Here is a 13,018-nt window from a genome sequence, read left to right on the forward strand (position 1 = left end):
AGCTCTCTGTGGAGGCTTGTGACACTGGAGTCACTTCTTGTTCGTGCAAGGACTGCGCTCTGGAGTCTTGCGTTGCTTCTATCGTGGAGGCTGTCCACGAGCTCTCTGTGGAGGCTTGTGACACTGGAGTCACTTCTTGTTCGTGCAAGGACTGCGCTCTGGAGTCTTGCGTTGCTTCTATCGTGGAGGCTGTCCACGAGCTCTCTGTGGAGGCTTGTGACACTGGAGTCACTTCTTGTCCGTGCAAGGACTGCGCTCTGGAGTCTTGCATTTCTGCAATTGTGGAGTCTGTCCACGAGCTTGCTGTGGAAGCTTGTGACACTGGAGTCACTTCTGGTTCATGCGAGGACTGCACTCTGGAGTCTTGCATGTCTTCTTTCATAGAGTCGGGAACGTTGAGCGGGACGTGGACCACGCTCTGTGTGGCAGCAGGGCACTCTCCGTGTGCTTGCACCGCTCCCTGTCTGTTAATGTCAGGCTGCAGCATCATCCGGTACTGATAAGTTGGAACGTCATATCTGCTGGATTGAAGATCCTCAAATCCGAAAAATGAATCCGCATCTGCGTCGGATTCAATGTGGGGGCCGCCAATGTGCAACACGAAAGGTTCGTCCGAGTCATAGTCATATAGGACCACGGAGCTATCATTGGGCTCGCGAGGTCCGGAAACACTGTAAAAATCGTCATCGAAGTATTCAAGGTCGGAATCATCGGCTTGTGCGTAGGTAACTGCTTGTCGGAGGGTTCTTCGGAGGTTAAATTCATCTCCTGGGTCAATTTGCGGCACTGTGCTGTCATTCCAGGTGAAGGAAGGTTGTTTTACAGTTTTAACAGATTTTTGTTTTTTTGATTTGGGACGTTTCCCTTTTAAATTGGATTTGGGACATTTCCCTTTTAAATTGGTGCAGTCTGGGGCCTCTGACATCCTGACGCTCGGTATGTAGCACGTAGGAAGCGACTGCGCATGCTCAGATCGCTGTTCCTTTACCGATGGCCGTTTTCTTGACTGCGCATGCGCAGCATCTCGCGCATGCGCAGCATCTCGCGCATGCGCAAACGAAACTTCCGGTTCTGCGCACTTCTCGCGCAACTGTGCTAGCGTTATACCTTTAGCAAGATGGCCGCCGACCTCGACCCAGCCTTTTCTCAGGCCCGGGATTTCGGGCTCCGGGATCCCAGCCACGAGGTGAGTACTGCAGCTTTTCTTACCTTTAAGTCCCCATTGGATTGCGTATTCTTCACAGTACTTGGAGAATTTGTCCAGGACTGCCTGGTAATCGTGCCTTTGCTGCCTCCTGAAGAACCTGAACCTTCTGAACATTGCTCTTGCCCTTGCACCGGCGACGGTGAGGAGAAATTCAATTTTTTCCTTATCATCCAGGTCCTTGAGTTCAGCTGCCGCCAGGAACAACTCAAACATTTGCCGGAATCGCCGCCAATTTTCGTGGAGGTCGCCGTCGCACTGGAGCGCCTGCGGAACCGGGAGCTCGTACAGCATGCCTGGGCACTGCTGGTTGTCTGTGTACACTGAGGTATGCCGGCAGGTATCGATCCACTCCTGTACCATGTGGTGTTGGGTGCTCTGGTGCACAGATGAGCCAACACAGTTGTATGTGGTACAACTCTATTTTATTATAACTCTTATAATACAGTTCGTTCTGGATACTCTGCACGTGCTGTCTCCCTGAGTGTGTTTGGCAATAGATGTGTCCTGGTTCTCCTCTGCAGCTAATACTGACCACCAGGGGTCGTGTCTGTGCTTTTATATCTTTCTGTCATTGGTTGTGGTGTTGTGTGTTCTGATTTGTCTGTTGGTGTGTCTATCATGATGTGTGTGTTTGAATATCATGACACCGGTGGCGAGCGTATCGATGAATCGGCTGAGGTCAGAGTACTTCAGGTTGTACCGTGGGATGAGACAGGGGTGCCCCCTGTCCCCTCTGTTGTTTGCCCTGGCAATTGAGCCGCTGGCTATGGCACTAAGGGAGTCTAGAAACTGGAGGGGGTTGGTCCGGGGAGGGGAGGAGAATCGGGTCTCGTTATATGCAGATGACCTGCTTTTGTATATTGCAGATCCAGTGGAGGGGATGGCAGAGGTCATGCAGACCCTTAGGGAGTTTGGAGACTTCTCAGGATACAAGCTCAATGTTGGGAAGAGTGAGCTCTTTGTGGTGCATGCGAGGGGTCAGGAGAGGAGGCTGGAGGAGCTGCCGCTCAGGAGGGTGGAGAGGAGTTTCTGGTATTTGGGTATCCAGGTGGCCAGGAGTTGGGGGGGTCCTGCACAAGCTCAACTTGGCGCGGTTGGTAGACCAGATGGAGGAGGACTTTAGGAGATGGGACGTGTTGCCACTCTCCCTGGCGGGTAGGGGGCAGTCCATTAAGATGACCAGTCCTCCCTAGGTTCTTGTTCGTGTTCCAGTGCCTGCCTAGTCTTATCCCTCAGGCCTTTTTCAAGCGACTGAGCAAGAGCATTATGGGGTTCGTATGGGCAAGTAAGACCGCGAGGGTTAAGAGACTGTTCTTGGAGCGCAGTCGGGGTGGGGGGGGCTGCCACTACCGAATCTGTGTAGCTACTACGGGGCAGCTAATGTGGCAATGATTCAGAAATGGGGAATAGAGGGAGAGGGGGTGGCGTGGAAAAGACTGGAGGTGGCGTCATGTGTGGGTATTAGCCTGGGGGCACTGGTGACAGCACCGTTGCCGTACCGCCGACGCGATACACCACGAGCCCGGTGGTGGCAGCGACACTGAGGATCTGGGGGCAGTGGAGACGGCACAGGGGGGAGGTGGGGGCCTTGGTTTGGTCCCCGATACAGAACAACCATAGGTTTGCACCGGGCAGGATGGATGGCTCTTCGGGTTATTTAAACTAATTTGTCAGGGGGATGGGAAATCGAGCTGTAGTCCAGAAGCCAGTGAGAGTAGTGAGGTACTAGGGAGGGTATGAAGGTCGCAGGAGTGTACCGGCAGACAGAAAGGTGGGTTGAAGTGTGTCTACTTCAATGCAAGGAGCATCCGGAATAAGGTAGGTGAACTTGGAACGTGGATTGGTACTTGGGACTACGATGTTGTGGCCATTACGGAGACATGGTTAGAACAGGGACAGGAATGGTTGTTGGAAGTTCCGGGGTATAGATGTTTCAGTAAGAGTAGGGAAGGTGGTAAATGGGGTGGAGGAGTAGCATTGTTAATCAAGGATAGTTTAATCCTTAATCAAGGCTGCAGAAAGACAGTTCGAAGGGGATCTGCCTACTGAGGTAATATGGGCCGAAGTTTGAAATAGGAAAGGAATGGTCACGTTGTTAGGAGTTTTCTATAGGCCCCCAAATAGTAATAGAGATGTGGAGAAAGAAATTGCAAAACAGATTATGGATATGTGTGGAGGTCTCAGGGTAGTTGTCATGGGTGACTTTAACTTTCCAAATATTGATTGGAACCTCTATAGGTCGAACAGTTCGGATGGGGCAGTTTTTGTACAGTGTGTGCAGGAGGGTTTCCTGACTCAATATGTGGATAGGCCGACAAGAGTGGGGGGGCCACATTGGATTTGGTACTGGGTAATGAACCGGGCCAAGTGTTAGATTTGTTTGTGGGAGAGCACTTTGGAGATAGTGACCACAATTTGGTGTCTTTCACTATTGCAATGGAGAGGGATAGGCCATACGGCAGGGCAAGGTTTATAATTGGGGGAGGGGTAATTATGATGCGATTAGGCAAGAATTAGGGAGCATAAGATGGGAACAGAAACTGTCAGGGAAAGGCACAAATGAAAAGTGGAGCTTGTTCAAGGAACAAATACTGCGTGTCCTTGATAGGTATGTCCCTGTCAGGCAGGGAGGAAATGGCCGTGTGAGGGAACCATGGTTCACAAAAGAGGTTGAATGTCTTGTCAAGAGGAAAAAGGAAGCATATGTAAGGATGAGAAAACAAGGTTCAGTTGGGTAGCTTGAGGGTTACAAGGTAGCAAGGAATGAGCTTAAAAAAAAGGGCTTAGGAGAGCTAGGAGGGGCATGAGAAGTCCTTGGTGGGTCGGATCAAGGAAAACCCCAAGGCTTTTTACTCTTATGTGAGAAATAAAAGAATGACCAGGATGAGGTTAGGGCCAGTCAAGGACAGTAGTGGGAACTTGTGCATGGAATCAGATACGTTTCTTCAGTGTTCACCAAGGAGAGGGGCCATGTTTTTGAGGATGAGAGTGTGATACAGGTGGGTAGGCTGGAGGAGGTAGATGTTCTGAGGAAGGATGTATTAGCAATTTTGAAAATCCTTAGGGTGACAAGTCCCCTGGGCCAGATGGGATATATCCAAGAATTCTTTGGGAGGCAAGGGATAAGATTGCAGAGCCTTTGGCTTTGATCTTTGGGTCCTCACTGTCCACGGGGATAGTGCCAGAGGACTGGAGAGTGGCAAATGTTGTTCCTCTGTTCAAGAAAGGGAATAGGAATGACCCTGATAATCTTACTTCGGTGGTCGGTAAGTTAATGGAAAAGGTCCTGAAGGATAGAATTTATGACCATTTGGAAAGATGCAGCTTAATCCGGGATAGTCAACACGGATTTGTGAAGGGTAAGTCTTGCCTCACAAACTTGATTGAATTCTTTGAGGAGGTAACTAAATGTGTAGATGAAGGTAGAGCAGTTGATGTCATATACATGGATTTTAGTAAGGCATTTGATAAGGTTCTCCATGGTTGGCTTATGAAGAATGTAAGGAGGTGTGGGATAGAGGGAAATTTGGCCAATTGGATAAGTAACTGGCTATCACATAGAAGACAGAGGGTGGTGGTGGATGGAAAATTTTCAGACTGGAGACCAGTTACCAGCGGTGTACCACAGGGATCAGAGCTGGGTCCTCTGCTCTTTGTCATTTTTATCAATGACTTGGAGGAGGGGGCTGAAGGGTGAGTCAGTAAATTTGCTGATGACACCAAGATTGGTGAAGTAGTGGCTGAGGTGGAGGACTGTTGTAGGCTGCAAAGAGACATTGATAGGATGCAGAGCTGGGCCAAAAAATGGCAGATGGAGTTTAACCCTGATAAGTGCAAGGTGATTCATTATGGTAGAAAAAATTTGAATGCGGATTACAGGGTCAACGGCAGGGTTCTGAGGAATGTGGAAGAACAGAGAGATCTTGGGGTTCATGTCCACAGATCTCTGAAGGTTGCCACTCAAGTGGATAGAACCGTAAAGAAGGCCTATAGTGTGTTAGCATTTATTAACAGGGGCTTGAGTTTAAGAGCCGCGGGGTTATGCTGCGACTGTACATGACCCTGGTGAGACCACATTTGGAGTATTGTGTGCAGTTCTGGTCACCTCACTATAGGAAGGATGTGGAAGCATTGGAAAGGGTGCAAAGGAGATTTACCAGGACGCTGCCTGGTTTGCAGGATAGGTCTTACGAGGAAAGGTTGAGGGAGCTAGGGCTTTTCTCTTTGGAGCGGAGGAGGATGAGAGGCAACTTAATAGAGGTTTATAAGATGATGAGGGGGATAGATAGAGTGGACGTTCAGAGACTATTTCCTCGGGTGGATGTAGCTGTTACAAGGGGGCATAACTATAAGGTTCAGGGTGGGAGATATAGGAGGGATGTCCGAGGTAGGTTCTTTGCTCAGAGAGTGGTTAGGGTGTGGAATGTACTGCCTGCTGTGATAGTGGAGTCGGACACTTTAGGAACTTTCAAGCGGTTATTGGATAGGCACATGGAGCACACCAGAATGACAGGGAGTGGGATAGCTTGATCTTGGTTTCGGACATTGCTCGGCACAACATCGAGGGCCGAAGGGCCTGTTCTGTGCTGTACTATTCTATGTTCTATGTTCTAAAGCATTTTTGCTAATACTTTCAATTATAAAATATTTAGGTAGGACCAAAGTGTGCAGCTTAAAAATTATCTTAAAAGCAAAAAGGTACAACATTTAGAATACCGTGTACAGTTCCTGTTGCCACAGTACACAAAGTATATCACAACTGCTGAAAGGATTTTTAAAAAGGCAACAACCAGAATGAAAGGAGGGGCAGAGGGACTGGAATCTGAAGAGCAATTATGGAAATTTTAAAAATAACCTTTATTATTGTCACAAGTAGGCTTACATTAACACTGCAATTAAGTTACTGTGAAAATCCCTTAGTCGCCACACTCCAGCGCCTGTTCAGGTACACTGAGGGAGAATTCTGAATGTCCAATTTACCTAACAGCACGTCTTTCAGGACTTGTGGGAGGAAACCGGAGCACCCGGAGGAAACCCACGCAGACACGGTGTAGCCATCTGGGATGGCCACTTTCAGCATGTAAAATGGACACTCGCAGAGCATACAGGGAAAAATGGACAATGCAAAGTAAACAAGCAGGCACAGAGCCTGAATGTGTATTTAGAAGACAGACTGCAGACAGAACCGAAACTCTTGGCCGATTTGCACATTGATGGCCCATCTCCGATAAACAAAGACTAGTGCTCAGGTAGCCGATGCCATCCCAGACATTCTGGCGCCACTACCTCAGCAAGAGGATACAAACAAAGCAAGGCCAATGGCCGTTTCGGACACGCCCAGCCATCAGGGCACCTGCCCCTTTATTGGCTCAGATCTATGGCGGTGATCAAGAAGCTGCCCAATTGATTGGGACCAAGTTTAAGGCCCGCCTAAAAGCACGTGAAGCCCCCCCCCCCCCCCCCGAGTATAAGAAGGAACCCCGCCATGTGTTCGCTCTCTTGGATTCGGCTCTCAACTGGAGAGACCCCTCCATCTGAACCACCAGAAGGAAGTTCAAGGTCAACGCTTGCTACCAGATGGACGACCATAACTACACTCCTGCTACCTCTTCAAACCCAACAGCCTCAGATCCGAACAACGGCCACTGTTCCTCTGACCTAAGCGGGTACCCAAGGTTAAGTATAGGTGTTAGTGATAGACATAGTTTAGCCTATAGTGTTATTGTGCATGAGTAAACCATACTGTGTGTAAATAATGTACCATTGACTTTGAACTAACTAACTGGTGTATTGGCTCTTTGATCGATATTCGGTTGAACCTTGTGGTGGTATCAAGAGATACCTGGCGACTCTGAAAGCATATTCAGAATTAAGATTAAGAAAGGCGGCCTTATTAACCGCCATATTTATAGCCATTAAAAGATAGCAACATTACTGGCGACTCTGGTGGGACTCAACCTAGAAGTGACTTTGTCACTCCGAGAGAACCCAACTTTGAATTAGAAACTCAATTGGAAAAAGTAAAAACCACAAACGTAGACCAGTATCGATCAAACCTCCAAGATTTGGAAGTGTGTAATTTGCATGCGTACTAACAAGGGATATAAGGTAACCTCGATAGATTTTGTTGCGTAAAACTGTCGGGAGTTTTGTAGACCGGAAAATAGCTTAAGCCGTACCCGTGTTTGCATCACCGCTTTATTCCCCCCTGTTCCAAATTTACGGTAGAAACCCAGAGATTACAGTAGGGATGGCAATGAAGGCAATGCAACGCCTTATGCAGCCACAAGAGCTCGAGGTTGCAGCGACCAATAGAGCAGAGCAGTGTCCCATATGGGAAGAGGAGATTCAAAAGTATCTAAAAGGGAAAGGATGGCCCCTTTGGAACAAATTTTGTGCAAATGAGGAAACAGGTCCCAGAAGTAAAGGACAGACTTGGTGGGATAACCTGACCGAGATCCATAAAAAGAGTTTAGGAAAAGTTCATAAGCTGATGGCAATCGTATCCTGGTTGGCACAATTGCGAGGCACAGAGGGGGTTGTGAAGACTCTCCGCAGAGAGATTCGAGACAGAGAGAAGAATAGTGAGGGAGACGTCACCGAATGCGAGAAAGTTAATAAGCAACTCAGAGAGCAATTAGCAGCGAAGGACAAGGAGATGCTGATGTCAGACAGGCACACCAATCTTGTCTCGCTCAGCTAAGCAGCTTTCAGTCCCAGTACGATAAGGCCTACAAAGACACGCAACGCGCGGTATTGGTAAGAGAAGAGGCAGAACTTCAAGTTGAACAATTAAAGATGCAATGTAAGGATTTAAAGGCAGCCCTTCGAGCACTCCACAGTTCCACCACGGAACAAAGGCAAAGTTCGATGGACCACGCCAAATGCCGAAAGCAAATTGCAGACCTGCAATCCCTGCTCTCAGTACAAAATGGTTTCCAAGATACATTTGGACCCCAGCTAGATCAGGAAAATGGCCCCGATTGGCAGAAGCTAAATGAAACTGTCCACCGCTATGTGCATGGAGCATGTACTCAAGATAAAACCCAGAAAAGGAAAGCGCCCCCACCCCCGACTGCACAGGTAGTGCACAATCCCATGAACCCTGTCTTCACACAGTGCATGGCCACAACAAACGGAGTCCCCGATTTTCTGTACACCATCCCATTAACCGTCACCCAATTAAGGGACGGGTGTGATAAAATCCAACAGTTCCAACCCACATCGGACCCATACCATTATTTTGCGAGCATGTACGGCCTGGACGAAAAAGAGCAAGTTAAGCTCACAGTTTTAAGCCTTGACCCCTCAGTCGTGGCAGCCCTTCCCGACCCACAAAATGTAGGAGGAGGTACCCTCCAAGAAATGCATGTAGCGATCCTAGATGCGATCGGCTACAATAAGGGAGATCCCGTAGAAGGACTCAATAAATGCAGACAGGAAAAGACCGAGCACCCAACAGCGTTTGCTGGACGCCTTTGGACACTTCACTGCAGTATTTGGAGAGTTAGTCCGCGCCCATTTGACACCAGAAAATATGGCTAAATGGACTCGTATCCTACTCTCCCATGCGACCGAAGCAGGACAGAGAGCTTGCGCCAATTATGATGGACCGATGTAAAATCCAATGTGACTCATTACATTGAGAATTGTTTGATTTGCGCCCAGAACAATCCAGACAGGTATGCGAAGAAAGGTCAACTCAGTCACACCCGACCTGTTAATGGCCCCTGGATGAATTTACAGATAGATTATATAGGTCCCCTACCCCCCTGCAAAATGGTTTTAAATACGTGTTGGTAGTGATCGACACCTTCACGAAATGGGTGGAAGCTTTTCCATCTAGGACTAACACGGCTAAAACGACAGCCAAGATTCTAACACAGCAAATTTTCACAAGATGTGGACTCTCCCGGAGTATCGAGTCAGACCAAGGCTCACACTTCACAGGACGAGTCATGAAAAATGTCCTCACAATTTTCAGCATACGACAAACATTTCATATAGCCTATCACCCCCAATCCAGCGGGATTGTAGAATGCATGAATCAAACCCTCAAAGGAACCCTTAGGAAAATGGTACAGCATAATACGACATGGGACACAGTTCTCCCATTTGCACTCATGTTCATTGGGAACACGGTATCGACTTCGACAGGATACACCCCCCACACCCTCATGACCGGACGACCCATGAAGGGAACAGAATACTTATTAGGGCTTGATTTGGCCAGCCCCACAGTCACCGCCCTCACCCATGAGAAAGCAGTACAACAAATCCTGGAAAACGTTAAAGCAGCCCAGCTCGCTGCAGCTGTTAGGCTTGGCACACGGAAAAAACAGAGTAAAGCATGTTTTGATAAAACTGTACACCCAACAGAATTTTCAGGAGGACAGCAAGTCATGCTTTCCCTGTACAACCCCAGTTCATTTTGTTCCCCCAAATTCGCAGGACCCTACTCAATTTCAGACAAAGTCAGCCCCTCCGGTTGTAAGATCACTTATCCTAATGGCAAGTCAGGATGGTTTCACATAAACCAGCTTAAGGCTTATGGCACACAATGCAACCACTCCCACCACATCTCACTCGCAACAGCAGACAAACACGCCCCGCCCATGGACGACCTATTCCTACCCTCCCCCAACCAGTCCAGCCCGTCCACGAACACCACTTCGATTCCACCCCAGACACACGACTCCGCCCCTCCCTTCATTCGATTAGCACCGACAGCGACAGCACTGATACGTTAGACCTCATGGAACCACCACATGATTTAAATTCTGCACCAGGCCCCACTCCCAGTGGCTCCGAACAGGATATGTTTGACCCCTACGAGACCACTTATGTAAAGGCCCCTGAACCGGATCCACCGCCTGATGACGATGGATTGCCCTCTACCACCTCCACCCTAGACACTAAGCATTGGCACCGCGACAATTCCTACCGACTCATCCGTAACGATGAAATGGACCCCACATCGGCCCAGGCCGCCTTGGCACAGCTACTCCAGTCACGAGTTTGGCAACCGGGAGAAGATGATGACTCAGAGTCTGACTCCCACCAGGCTACCCCCTTTGCGACTCTTTTTACAGTAGAACAATGAGGTGTCCAGATGATGCGAAAAAGGAACCGATTGAGATTTACGGCATCATTCTTTCTGATGAAGCCTGCCCGCTTTCTTGTTTCAGCTTGTTTTTTTTTTAAATGTTGAATGTTTGTATGTTGTTCGACTCATGATACAGTTTATTGATACAATCATAACTACTCTTCTGATTCGACGGCAATCATAAGAACCAGTTTATCCATGGTGAACACAAATTCTTTCCGTTCTTGTCCGGTCACCCAGGCAGTGGAGTACGGTACTGATCCCCGCCCTGCCTGATGACCCCCATCTGGTCAGCTAAGCTTGGGTAGCGCACCTACGGCACTGGTCACCACCCTACCCGGGGATTCCACACATTCTTGCCCCGCCGCGGCCCACACGCACCCCATTCTGCGCTTTTATTTCAAAACTCTTTTACTGTTTCTTAGGATGTGGTTTAAAGAATGCTCTTTGCCACAAGTTTTTTTTTTGCTTTCCGGCAACCCTTAGGTCGCTATCCCCACATGCTATTTACATCTTCAAACACTTGGGTGAAACGATTTGCTGCTGGACGGAGAAATTGTCTGCCCACTCAGCGCATCGACCACACAGGCTGCGAGACTGTTCGCACTGTGACAGTATTTTCTCTTTCAGATGTCTTGTCCCCAAAAATATTTGGTTTTAAAAAAAAATGAGGGAGTCACATATGGCGACAATTCTAATGGGCAATTGATGATAAAAGGAGAGACAGACAGACATACGAAATATTAAACAAGGTAATAACAGATATGCTTGTGTCTACAGGAAATCCAAAACACCAGAAGACAGAGGAAGACCAAGAGAAAAATGAAGACGGACATAATGACCCACATTTGGATCATCGTGGGATCACTACAGTTGCGCGCGGAAGCAACCCTCCTGACCCCCACCACACAGGCCGTGAATGTATCCCATCACTGCCATACACCACACCCAGAAACAGCCACTGACACACCAACCTGGTGCGATAACCTCATAAAATGGTATTCCCTTTCATACATCGTGGAAGCCCTATTAGAGATAGCAATACTCTGTAGTGTCATCCAGACACTGAGACTTCGAAAATGGCGAAGAAAAACCTCCCGCACTCCGGTATACACACTTAGACCCCCTATTTTTGGACTCCAGCAAACCCCCTACTCTCTCTAAATAAATAAAGTGCATTGATTATTTTTTTTGATTTGTTGTAATAAAAGAAAGGATTCGAATTTTCTGTACTTGACCGCCAAGATACAGAGAAATGTAACGCTGCTATTGTATAGTTTTATGCTGTTTGTAAATTCTTCTTATTGGCTAAACAGCCTGAATATAGTTTAGAGGAAGAAAGTTAGAGGTTCCCGTGTTTGAAGAAAGAAATGTAATGCATGCTTGAATGTTATAGTGCCCCTTAGGATTTTATAATGATATGATGTAAATAAAAGCAATTTAGGGAAAGATTCAAATCCATAGGACAGAGTAGGATAGAACCTGTCCTTGATTGCGGGTGCTCGACTTAGGCAGAGAGCAAAGAAGATTCAGTAATGTGATCTTTCACGCTTTGCGTTGAGGATCATAAGGAGGGTGTGTAGCCATCTGGGATGGCCACTTTCAGCATATAAAATGGACACTCGCAGAGCATACAGGGAAAAATGGACAATGCAAAGTAACAAGCGGGCACAGAGCCTGAATGTGTATTTAGAAGACAGACTGCAGACAGAACCAAAACTCTTGGCCAATATGCACATTGATGGCCCACCTCCGATAAACAAAAGTCCCAGACATTCCGGCGCCACTACCTCAGCAAGAAGATACAAACAAAGCAAGGCCAATGGCCACTTAGGACACGCCCAGCCATCAGGGCACCTGCCCCTTTATTGGCTCAGATCGATGGCGGTGATCGAGAAGCTGCCTAATTGATTGGGACCAAATTTAAGGCCCGCCTAAAAGCGCGCGAAGCCCTCCCGAGTATAAGAAGGAACCCCGCCATGTGTTCGCTCTCTTGGACTTGGCTCTCAACTGGAGAGACCCCTCCACCTGCACCACCAGAAGCAAATTCAAGGTCAACGCTCGCTACCAGATGGACGCCCATAGCTACACTCCTGCTACCTCTTCAAACCCAACAGCCTCAGATCCAAACAACGGCCACTGTTCCTCTGGCCTAAGCGGGTACCCGAAGTTAAGTGTGGTGTTAGTGATAGACATAGTTTAGCCTGTAGTGTTATTGTGCATGAGTAAACCATACTGTGTGTAAATAATGTACCATTGACTTTGAACTAACTAACTGGTGTATTGGCTCTTTGATCGATATTCGGTTGAACCTTGTGGCGGTATCAAGAGATACCTGCCGACTCTGAAAGCATATTCATAATTAAGGTTAAGAAAGGCGGCCTTATTAACCACCATATTTATAGCCATTAAAAGATAGCAACAACGGGGAGAACGTGCAGACTCCGCTCAGTCAGTGACCCAAGCCGGGAATCTAACCTGGGACCCTAGCGCTGTGAAGCAACAGTGCTAACCACTGTGCTACCGTGCCGTCCAAATTAACAATTTTCGCACTGAAAAGGGAAGAATGAATTGCTGTTTTTAGGATCTTTGAGGGGCTGGGTAATGTAGGCCATATGAACCTATTTCATCTTATCCAGCTTGTGCTTGGCAGTGGGAGGTCTCAAATCTAATCTGTGGAAACAAAATGGACTATTTTTGTTCAG

General features: G+C 47.8%; 1 long non-coding RNA gene across 1 annotated transcript; it reads left to right on the forward strand.

Moving 5' to 3' along the window:
- Positions 1-1,394: 1,394 nt before the first annotated feature.
- Positions 1,395-12,584, forward strand: LOC140387735 (uncharacterized). The gene is made up of 2 exons (XR_011933985.1): positions 1,395-1,532; positions 11,094-12,584. It is a non-coding gene; the product is annotated as an uncharacterized lncRNA (long non-coding RNA).
- Positions 12,585-13,018: the final 434 nt, after the last annotated feature.

The sequence above is a fragment of the Scyliorhinus torazame genome, chromosome 13 (genome assembly GCF_047496885.1).
Source record: "Scyliorhinus torazame isolate Kashiwa2021f chromosome 13, sScyTor2.1, whole genome shotgun sequence".
In the NCBI taxonomy this organism is placed as follows: Eukaryota; Metazoa; Chordata; class Chondrichthyes; order Carcharhiniformes; family Scyliorhinidae; genus Scyliorhinus; species Scyliorhinus torazame.